Source organism: Tupaia chinensis, unplaced genomic scaffold (assembly GCF_000334495.1).
Source record: "Tupaia chinensis unplaced genomic scaffold, TupChi_1.0 Scaffold000199_1, whole genome shotgun sequence".
Lineage (NCBI taxonomy): Eukaryota > Metazoa > Chordata > Mammalia > Scandentia > Tupaiidae > Tupaia > Tupaia belangeri.
Window position 1 is genome coordinate 453,678 of NW_006159674.1, and position 9,963 is coordinate 463,640.

Consider the following 9,963-nt stretch of genomic DNA (forward strand, 5'->3'; position numbering starts at 1 on the left):
GAGAGACATAGAGACAGAAAGTGAGAAATCACCCCCCAGGGGGATGGTCACGCCACAATCCCTTCTCCTCCATTCTCCTCTCGGGATCCTGGGCATGCACGCACACGCGCCTGGCATGAGTTTTAAGCCACAGGGTCCGGGATGCGAACCGCGGTCGGCTACATGGGAGTCCAGCGACATAGCCATTATGCTAACTGCTGGTTCCCGACTTCTTGTTCATTACAAAATGAAAAAAATAATTGTATCCACGCTCCCTCCTGTGTCACCCAACTGAACATGACTCTCCTGCCCTTTGAGACTGAAGTTCTATTCACATCCAATCATTATGCCACCAATTTCAAGATATCTGTAGAAAGGCAGACATTTGAGCCCTCTCAAATAAACTTCACAAATGCCTTAGACCACTCACTGTACTAGCCTCAAGACTTTGTTGGGATTGGTCTGGAATTCTGGCTGGGAGCAAAGATCTATCCATGTTTTACATGAGCCCAAGTGCCATTTTCAGAAGACTGGTGAAGGCTGGCTTTGTCAAGCAAAATTTGAATTAGGAACAAAAAGCATAAGACATGAGAGGATAGGACAGAGAATGAACCAGCCTGAAGGAAAGGAAAAGCTAGAAAGATTTTGACTGGGACTTGGAAGAACAAATGTTTATCTGGTAATCAGACCTCTGCTCATTTTGTGTCTTAGAGAATTCTCAGAAAGCCTCTTCTAATAGTAGAGAGAAACTGTAATTAAGTTTATCTTGTAATAATCAGCCATAATTTCTGAGGATGCTGCCTTGACCTCTCCTGACTAGATCATCACAGATCACCATCTTTCCACAGAGTCAAAGAACTATGGGTCCTGTACTGGGGCACACAAGGGTTTAACTAGAAACTTCCCTCTTTCTAACATAGAACATAACCTTGAAATAAAATTCTTTGTCTACATTTTACATAGAAAGCTTCCAGCAAACACATTTATTTAAGAATGACTACTGTATATAATAAATGTCTAAGCTAAGACTATTTACATGAACTAGATCTTCTAATTAATTGAATAAACATGGAGGTCATGACATTGGGGATTTTTACCACAGATTATTTGTTTTCAAGTTTGAATGTTGGTGGTCTTAGGAGGAAATAAAAATAGACTGAGTATTTTCATCTCTCTGATCCTTTGTGTTCATAATAGCTCTTGCCAACTAATAATTGCATGAGGTGATTTTAAGGCAAATGAGGATAATCTACACTTTAAAGCTACTCTATAGTAGCCTTTTACTTTTTAACCACAATATGGTGTTAAATAGCATGGTCAAAATGAATTTTCAGAGATTTAATGTTCTTAACACATGAGACATTGAGGGTAAATCCAGTGACTCCTCCAGGAATTGTCTCACTCTAGACTGATAAGCCTTTCTCTCTGCAATCAGTTTCTAGCAAGAAAAAGTAATGGTGGGTCAGGTTTACTTTTATGAAGAATTATTTTCTCAAATTAAAGATTTTGGCTAATAATAGCATTTCCTTTAAAAGAGGGACCAGTTTAGAGAATTATTCCATTTCATTAGTTTATAACAGAAAAAAAAAAAAAAGATGGGCAAGAAAGGATTTAACAGGAAGAGCTATGTACAGACTGACAGAGCTAGATAATTTGTTGGGATATACTTAAGTGAATGTTTCCACCATGAAACTACAAAATTTCACCCCTTACTTAGGACTCCCTAAGGGATAAGCATTACAGTTTGCTGAAATAGGCAGCAATGTGCAGTGTATTCATGCAGGGAGAATTCATTTCATGTGCTGTAAAGATGTATGGTAATTAAATGTAAAAAAAATAATAAAGGGAAATACATATTTGAAAATGGAAAAAATCTATATATGATCCCAACTTTCTAACACTGTCTTTGTAATAAAAGTGTAATAAAAGTTAAAAAAAGAAAGTAAATTCAAAATGCAGATGGAATATTTTCAATTTGACTTAACTAGATCAATCCTCCACACAATTAGTCATTTGTAGGATGTTTGGTCTGGAGAAAAGGCATGAACATTTATTATGTTCTAGGGTCTAAGGCTGATGTTTTATACCAAGCCCATGATTTACCGCCTCTAGAGTTCTATGAGGTAATTTTTATTATCTCCAGAATATGAAGAGAAATCCGAGGGTCCCAAGGACTAAGCAACACTACTGTAAAAAGGCGAAGCAAGGTATAGACCAGGTCTATCTGGTCACCCGCCTATTCTAGCTAATATTACTCTTGCTAACCAGAGTTAGACCTGAGAGATTTTCAGCAATAAAAAGTTGTTTTTATGAAGTTCTCTTTTTCCTAGTAGGCGTCACCACATCACTTTACTTGACTCTCAATGAAAATTTGGTAAAGAGATTTGAAGTTCTTTTGATGTTGTTTGTTAATTAATAGTGCTTTTTCCCAGTAAGATATTTAGCCTACATTTATAACCCCTTGAAACATTAAGTCACTATGTCGACAAGTTCAGACCATAATTTCAGAGAGGAGGTATCTTGATAGACATCGATTTGTAGATAACCTTGAAACCACTTTATTGTCAGGTTAACTACTTTGCCTACTGATAGCATGTGCTGGTTTCCTAACATCTACCTTCATCAATATTATTACTGAAGGAGGAAGTAAGAATGTCTATGAAATAATTATCCATGCTATCATTTCCATGAATTGAGAAAAGTATTTTCTAAAATATAACACACACATATATAATAGACAATAAAATACAAAGAATTCACACATTTTATTTTACTCTTTGATTGCAGAAGATAGTATAGTGGGTTTTAGATCTTCCTTTCTTCAGTCCTTGTTTTGGAGTCTTAGTTAAATATAATTATTATCTGGGAACCAGCAGTTAGCATAATGGCTATGTCGCTGGACTCCCACGTAATCAACCGCGGTTCGCGTCCCGGACCTGATGGCTTAAAACTCATGCCGGGCGCGTGTACGTGTGTGTCCAAGATCCCGAGAGGAGAATGGAGGAGAAGGGATTGCGGCGTGACCATCCCCCCTGTGGGGTGATTTCTCGCTTTCTGTCCCTATGTCTCTCTCTGTCTGGCGAGCGCACACGCCCTATGGTGAAAAACTTCTCCAAAAAAAAATATAACTATAATCTGAGAAATTATAGAAATATACATATAGTCTATCATGTAAGAGCCCAAAATAGAATAAAAAACGTATAACACAGATTGGTTCATATTTCTAGGAGCATAGATCTCGGATGATTTGGAGTTAATTATGATTTACAATCTTTACCATCTTATAATTTCCTTTCATTTTCCAATGCCACCTAGGATAATAAACATACATTTCTAAATCTGGGATTTCATTAAAATAATAATTAAGAAAAAAAATTCCAGAGGCCTACCCTTTAATTTTGAAAGCTTTTACTGCTTTCATGTGAACTATGGTGCTAAAAAAAAATGGAGCTTAAATTTGATGCAAACTAGAGCTGTATTTTTCTTGAATATTCAGGTCAAGATATTGTACATTTCAGGAAGAATCTCTATATTTAACTAAGGGGTGGGATAGACTGGTAAAAGGTAAAGGGAAATATTTGGGAGTGATGAAAACTCTGAATCTTTGTCAATGGTTACCAGACTCTATGTATTTATCAAAAATCACTGAGCTATACATGTTAAATGGGTACATTTTATTGCATGTAAATTAGGTAATAACAAAACTCCTTAAACATACACACAAGCAATGCTAAAAAAATTACTGATGAAAGTTACAGTTTTTGAAATATTAATTTATATTTACTTTATTCTAATTAGCATGGTATTTTGAAAGTGGAATACTGATGTTTTTATTGATATAACATTGCTACTTAAATATATATTTTAAGCATATTTATTTATTTTTTCTTTAGAGAGAGAAAGAGACCAGTACCCTCAATGGGTTTTATGTCATGATGCCACTCAGCCCTTTAGCCAACCAGGATCGCAGCAAAGTGCCCAGACCTGGCATGTCTAAGTTAACCTGCAGGCCAAACACCAATCTTCCACATGGTTTCCAGTACTGCATAATATTGACCTACCAGTGTGCCATAACAGCTGGGCTGCTGCTTAAATATGTTTAAATATTTTATTTGTTTCTTCCTTGGAATATACAAAAGTAATTATTACTACAATCTAGATTTGGGTATCCATGAGAAGTAAATGAACCAATTCCCTGAAAATACCAATGGACAGAATGACTATACTAGTATTAATATTTGTAATCTAGGGCTTAGCAGATGGCATGGTGGTTAAAGCACCAGACTCCCATATGGCTGACCATCGTACAAATCCTGGACCTGGAGGCTTGTTTTCTCCCTTTCCCTTTCTCTAGCTCTGGTCAAATTAAATAATAATAAGTAAAATTAAATAAATATTTCTTTTAAAATAATATAAAAAATTATAATCAAACAAATTTAAATTAATAACTGTTTAAAATAGTTCCGCTTCTTTCTTTTTTTGTTTGTGTGTGTTTTGTTTTTTTAATTTTGTATAGGGCACTTATACTCACCAGAGAGAAAGAAGAGAGAGCAAAAGTGATAAAGTAACCCCCAAGAGGGATGGCCACACCACAATCCCTTCTTCTCCATTTCTTGTCCTTTTGGTATTTTGGACATGCACAACACACGCATACACACACACACACTCCATATTTTTTAAGCCAGTGGATCCAGGACTCAAACTGTGCAGTTGACTATGTGGGATTCCATAACCTTAACCATCACACCACTAACTGCCCCACTTCCACATTTTTGTACTACCATTTTTTTCTTAATATCATGCATTACTAATGTGGCTGAGTACTTTTTCTTGGGTTTAATTTTTATATCAAAGTAAAATTTCCTTACAATCTGGACTCTTGTTCATATATAAAGTCAAAACATGCTGACAGGACCAGCCCTGTGGCTCAGTGGTTGAGAGAGTCATATCCCACATGGTTCAAATCCCAGCCCTGGTGACTTGAAAACCATGCTAATGCATATGAATGCAAGCACAGAATCCTGAAGGGGTGGAGAAATGGAGCAGGGATTGTGGCACACCCTGTTTGGGGGTGCTTTTGTCCTCTTTCTCTTTTTCTTTAACTGGTGAGTTAAAGAAAAATGGCAATTTAAAAAATGCACACAAATTAGCCTTAAATCCATGAGCTATATTAAGAGTATTAATGCAATTGATGATGTTTTTTGTCAAAATCATTGCTATTGTGTGTCATAATAGAAATATGCAAGCTCAAGATAGATTTATAGTTCATTTCTTTTATACTTTTTTTCCCAATAATTCTAATATAAAAAAGCCTGTGGTCATAATGGTATTAGGCAAAATAGTATTAAATTGTTTTAAGGCTTAGTTTGCAAGTCTCTTACAACCAGCCATCACATTTAATAAGAACTTTGTCAAAACCATCTCTGATATCATTTTAATAGTGTTCATTTAATAATTCTGTAAATAGTTTTGGTTCATTTGAAGGTTTATTCCTCATGGTGCCATTATTGAATTTTGTCTTCACCAGTTACACAATCCAATTATTACTGAATCAAGGTCAAAAGAATCTGTACTATTTTATTGGTATCGTTACAGCTAATGAACTGTTGAAGCTGACAGGAGCAGAGAACAGGAGCTGAGTCAACATATGCTTATGTGGCACATATGAAGACAAAAGCTACAGTATATGCTTCTACTAGCCTCGGAAGGTCATGATCCTCTCATAATTTTTCTCTATTTAAACTTCTAAAACTTACTGTGCAGTAATATCTTTCTGTCTCTTCTTGAAACAAATACCGTTGTAAGCATGGATATACGGGTGCTGAAATTGTATAGTCAATCATAACTGGAACATCATTTTTTTTTTCAAAATATAAACACAAGAATTTTCAGATTCACCCACACTACTGTGTAGGTTAGTAGTTCTTCCTCTGCCCCACATTTTGTAAACTACTTTAATAAGTTACAAATGACATGCCCAAATGTATTTACTCCAAGTGTACATTTTTGTAAGTTGTACAGTATCTGTATGGCCTGAAACAATTGCCACGATCAAAATAGTAAACATAGTCATCACCCCAAAAGGTTTTCTCATGCACCAATATATATAAAAGAGGATCCACTCATAAATGGCATTAGCCATAGAAGTCAGGAATCCTTTTATACTTATCAAAGGAGAATAAACCTTCAAACATTTTTTAATGGAGATCTTGCTCTCCATTCCTTAATAACAAGTATTCTAGCTTTTTAAAATAAATAGAAGAAGATTCCCCTCTTCCACTGGTGTAAAATATTTGATTTTTCAGTTTTTGTTGCTGTTTGGTTGTTTTCAGAAATGGAGCTAAACTAGTGATGGCAAATTCTGACTAGTGGCTTCTAACTTTAGAGAACTTCACAACCACATGGAAGTTTTAAGAAAACCCAGGTTGCTAACATCTATCCCTCAGTGTTACTGATTGAGTAGGTCTGGCATGAGTCAAGAATTTTCACTTTCTGGGGGATCCAGTCATGGCAGAGTGGTTAACACAACTGGACCCCACATGGCCAACTATGCAGATCAAGAGCCAGACCTGGTTGCTTGGGGAACATATCAGGTGCATGTGCATGTGTGCCCAGAATTCCAACAGGTGGGAGTGAAGGAAAAGAAAGAATTGTAGTGCAACTGTGCCTCATGCTTTCTCATTTCTCTTTTTCTCCAGCAAGTACATGTGTTCTGTGGCAGAATTATTTAGAGAGCACACAGGCCTGGATTATTGGTGGAGATATGGATACCTAATTGTGAACCCACTTTCACCTGGCTGCATGATTTGGGCTAATCTCCTTCACTTTTCTGCACCTCCATGGACTAAGTGTCTTCAAGCATAAAATGAGAGGAAAAAGCTTAATGACCTTTAAAAGTACTGACAACTCCATTTTCTTTGTTTTTCTTCCACTCTGACAGTTTCTCTCAGTTCAGAATGTTCCATAGGAAATGCTATGAGAAGCCCAGTCTGAATCTGCGGTTGTAGAACTCTAAGAGTGCAAAGTTGTTAAGTAGAAAGTTTGCCCGTAGCCATGCAATCTTAGATTTATCAACATCTCTCATTTTCACCTTTTGGCAAAAGCATTTTATTTTTTGTTCTTTGTATTTAACAGAAATTGTTGCCATTAAATTATTTCACAGCCCAGATAATAAACCAGTTTTGAGTGCTTTGATTAATGTTATAATCATCAATCATCTTTAAAATATAGTCATCAGCACAAAAGACCAAAGTAAATGATCTAACAAGGAGGGTTCCTAAGCAAATGAGGATATTTTTACAAATGAAATCACTAGATATATATCATTTTACTACCTCTGCAAGTTGTCTTAGATTACCAGAAGACCTATTACTTTCTCCCCTTCCTAAGAGAATAGACAGAGAAAAAGAAATAGCCTGTTAATTTCTAATTCTGCCTCTAGTACCTTTCTTCTCCTGAACCTCTCACACTGAATGCAACCTATGCCAGTACTTGCATAGACTAGCACAGAGATGAAAATGTTTTGTTTTAAAATAACCTTTTTGTTACTGTCCTTCTACATATTGAGAGGCTGGACCTGTTTCTAAAGATGCAATATCTACAAGCTTCTGTTCTTTGGGGGGAAAGAAGATATTTGCATGTGGAACATTTCTTATTCATTTATGACTGAGTAACCCCTGGAATACTTGAAAATACTTCACCATTATCCCTTTGGAGAAAGGATAGAGAACAAGCTTTATTAAAAATGCTTTCTCAAAAATAAAAATTTCAAAATAAATGCTTTCTATAAATAATTATCCAATCCCCCCAAAGTGTTGTACATATGTATAAGCAATGAAAGGGGAAAATTACTGTAAGAAATCAATCCCTAGGGCCAGCAGATGGCATAGTGATTATGTCACTGGACCTGCACATGACTGACCACGATTCAGCAGCTTGAAACTCATGCTGGGCACATGTGCATAGAAGCTCAAGACACTGGGAGGAGAATGGAAGAGTAGGGATTGTGGCATGGCCATTCCCTCTGGGGGCGGGGGGGTGTGATTTCTCACTTTCCCTCTGTCTCTGTTTCTCTTTCTCTGGAGAGCACACACACCCTAAGGCAAAAACTTCTCAAAAGAAAGAGAGAGAGATAGAGAGAGAAAACAAATCAATACTGTCTCTAGTTTAAGACATTTCTTGTAAATAAGATACTTAACACGTTTTGATTCTTATATGAGAATAATAAATATTTATCAGGCTAAAATGAAAGGATAATATGAACTTAGAAGTTTTGTTTAGTTTTAGGATACAGAATATCATTCACTGTACTCTATTGGACTGGTCTGAGAAGTATTTCATGTTAGGTAAATTCTTATAAGCCAAATGATGTATAGTGATTGAATGTTTTAAAAAAATGAGAAATAAATAATAATGATAATCTGAAAACAATTAAAACTTTTAATGATGATGTGGATAGTAATGTCTTTGTCTTGACTGATATGCATGGTAATCATGCTGGAAAAAGAAAATGTATACACTAAAAAGATATATGTGAATAAATGTAATATAAAAATTAACAATAAAAATCTTAAAAAGAATATCATTCGTTATAGATTGTATATCAAGATATATGATTCCTTGATTTTTCTTTTAGTGGTTTTTATAGCATGAGTTATAAAAAAAGATGAAGTGTTAAATACTTTTAGCAGTGATTTGATTATCCTTTTAATTTCTTATTCATACACTTCTTTTACATATTCAATAAATACTTACTTAGTGCCTACTTATGTCTTCTCATCGAAAGCAAACTTTCTTTTCTTACTTTCTTAGTCCCTTAAAATTCTTACCTTGAGGTTATGTTTTAAATGTTCTAGTTGACCTCCACATGATAGTCTGTTATCACTTAGATTTGAGTTATTCTACAAAAATACGTGCTGCATCTTTTACTTCTGTTAAGTTAGGCCCAACACTGCCTATATTACATAGACTGTAGGTAGCCTTTTATTCTCTTATTTCCTCTTCTTCCCCATGAAAACAAAGAGCCTATTTTTTAGCTGTGCCAAAAGAATATATCTTCAAGTACTATTTACACTTACATTTACAGAACATTATGGATGCTACTAGGATATGACCTTAAAAATGAGGGGAAGCAGTAAACGATTTTGCTAATGGCAAATTGTGTTAGTGGTAGTATAGTTTACATAATATTCCTAATACTAATATCCTGTCAATAATCAGCATAAACTCTAAATATACAATCAATTCTCAGTATTCCCAATATTAATGTCTGTGAAGTTACTGTGAACACTGAATTAACAAACCTGAGTCATTTATCTCTTAGGACAAATATGTAAATACATGAGTATGAGTGTGTGTGTGTTATGTGTTGAATGTATATACATAGATATCTCATATATACTGAATCCTAAAATCAACTCATCTTGTTATATTGTATTTTTGCATTTAATGAAACAGAAAATCAGGTCAGAAGTGTTGACAGTGACTTGCCTTTTTACATATGCCTTGTGGCTATTCATAGGTCTTCCTTAGAGAGTGGGTTTTTCAACTCATTCTCACATCTTTTAATAGGATTGATCATCTTTTTCCAGGATAGCTTCACTGACCTATATATTCTGGTTATCATGGGACCAGCAGTTAGCATAATGGCTATGTCACTGGACTCCCACGTAGTCGACCACGGTTCGTGTCCCGGACCCGGTGGCTTAAACTCACGCCGGGTGCGTGTGCGTGCGTGCCCAAGATCCCAAGAGGAGAATGGAGGAGAAGGGATTGCAGCGTGGCCACCCCCCCTGGGGGGTGATTTCCTGCTTTCTGTCTCTCTGTCTCTCTCTGTCTGTCTGGCGAGCGCACATTCCCTATAGCAAAAAGAAACTCTAAAAAAAAAAAATGTGATCAGTACCTTATCTGAGGCATAATTTACAAAAATATTTTTCCATTTTGAGGACTGTCTATTCACACTGATTACTTTGTCTTTTACCATGC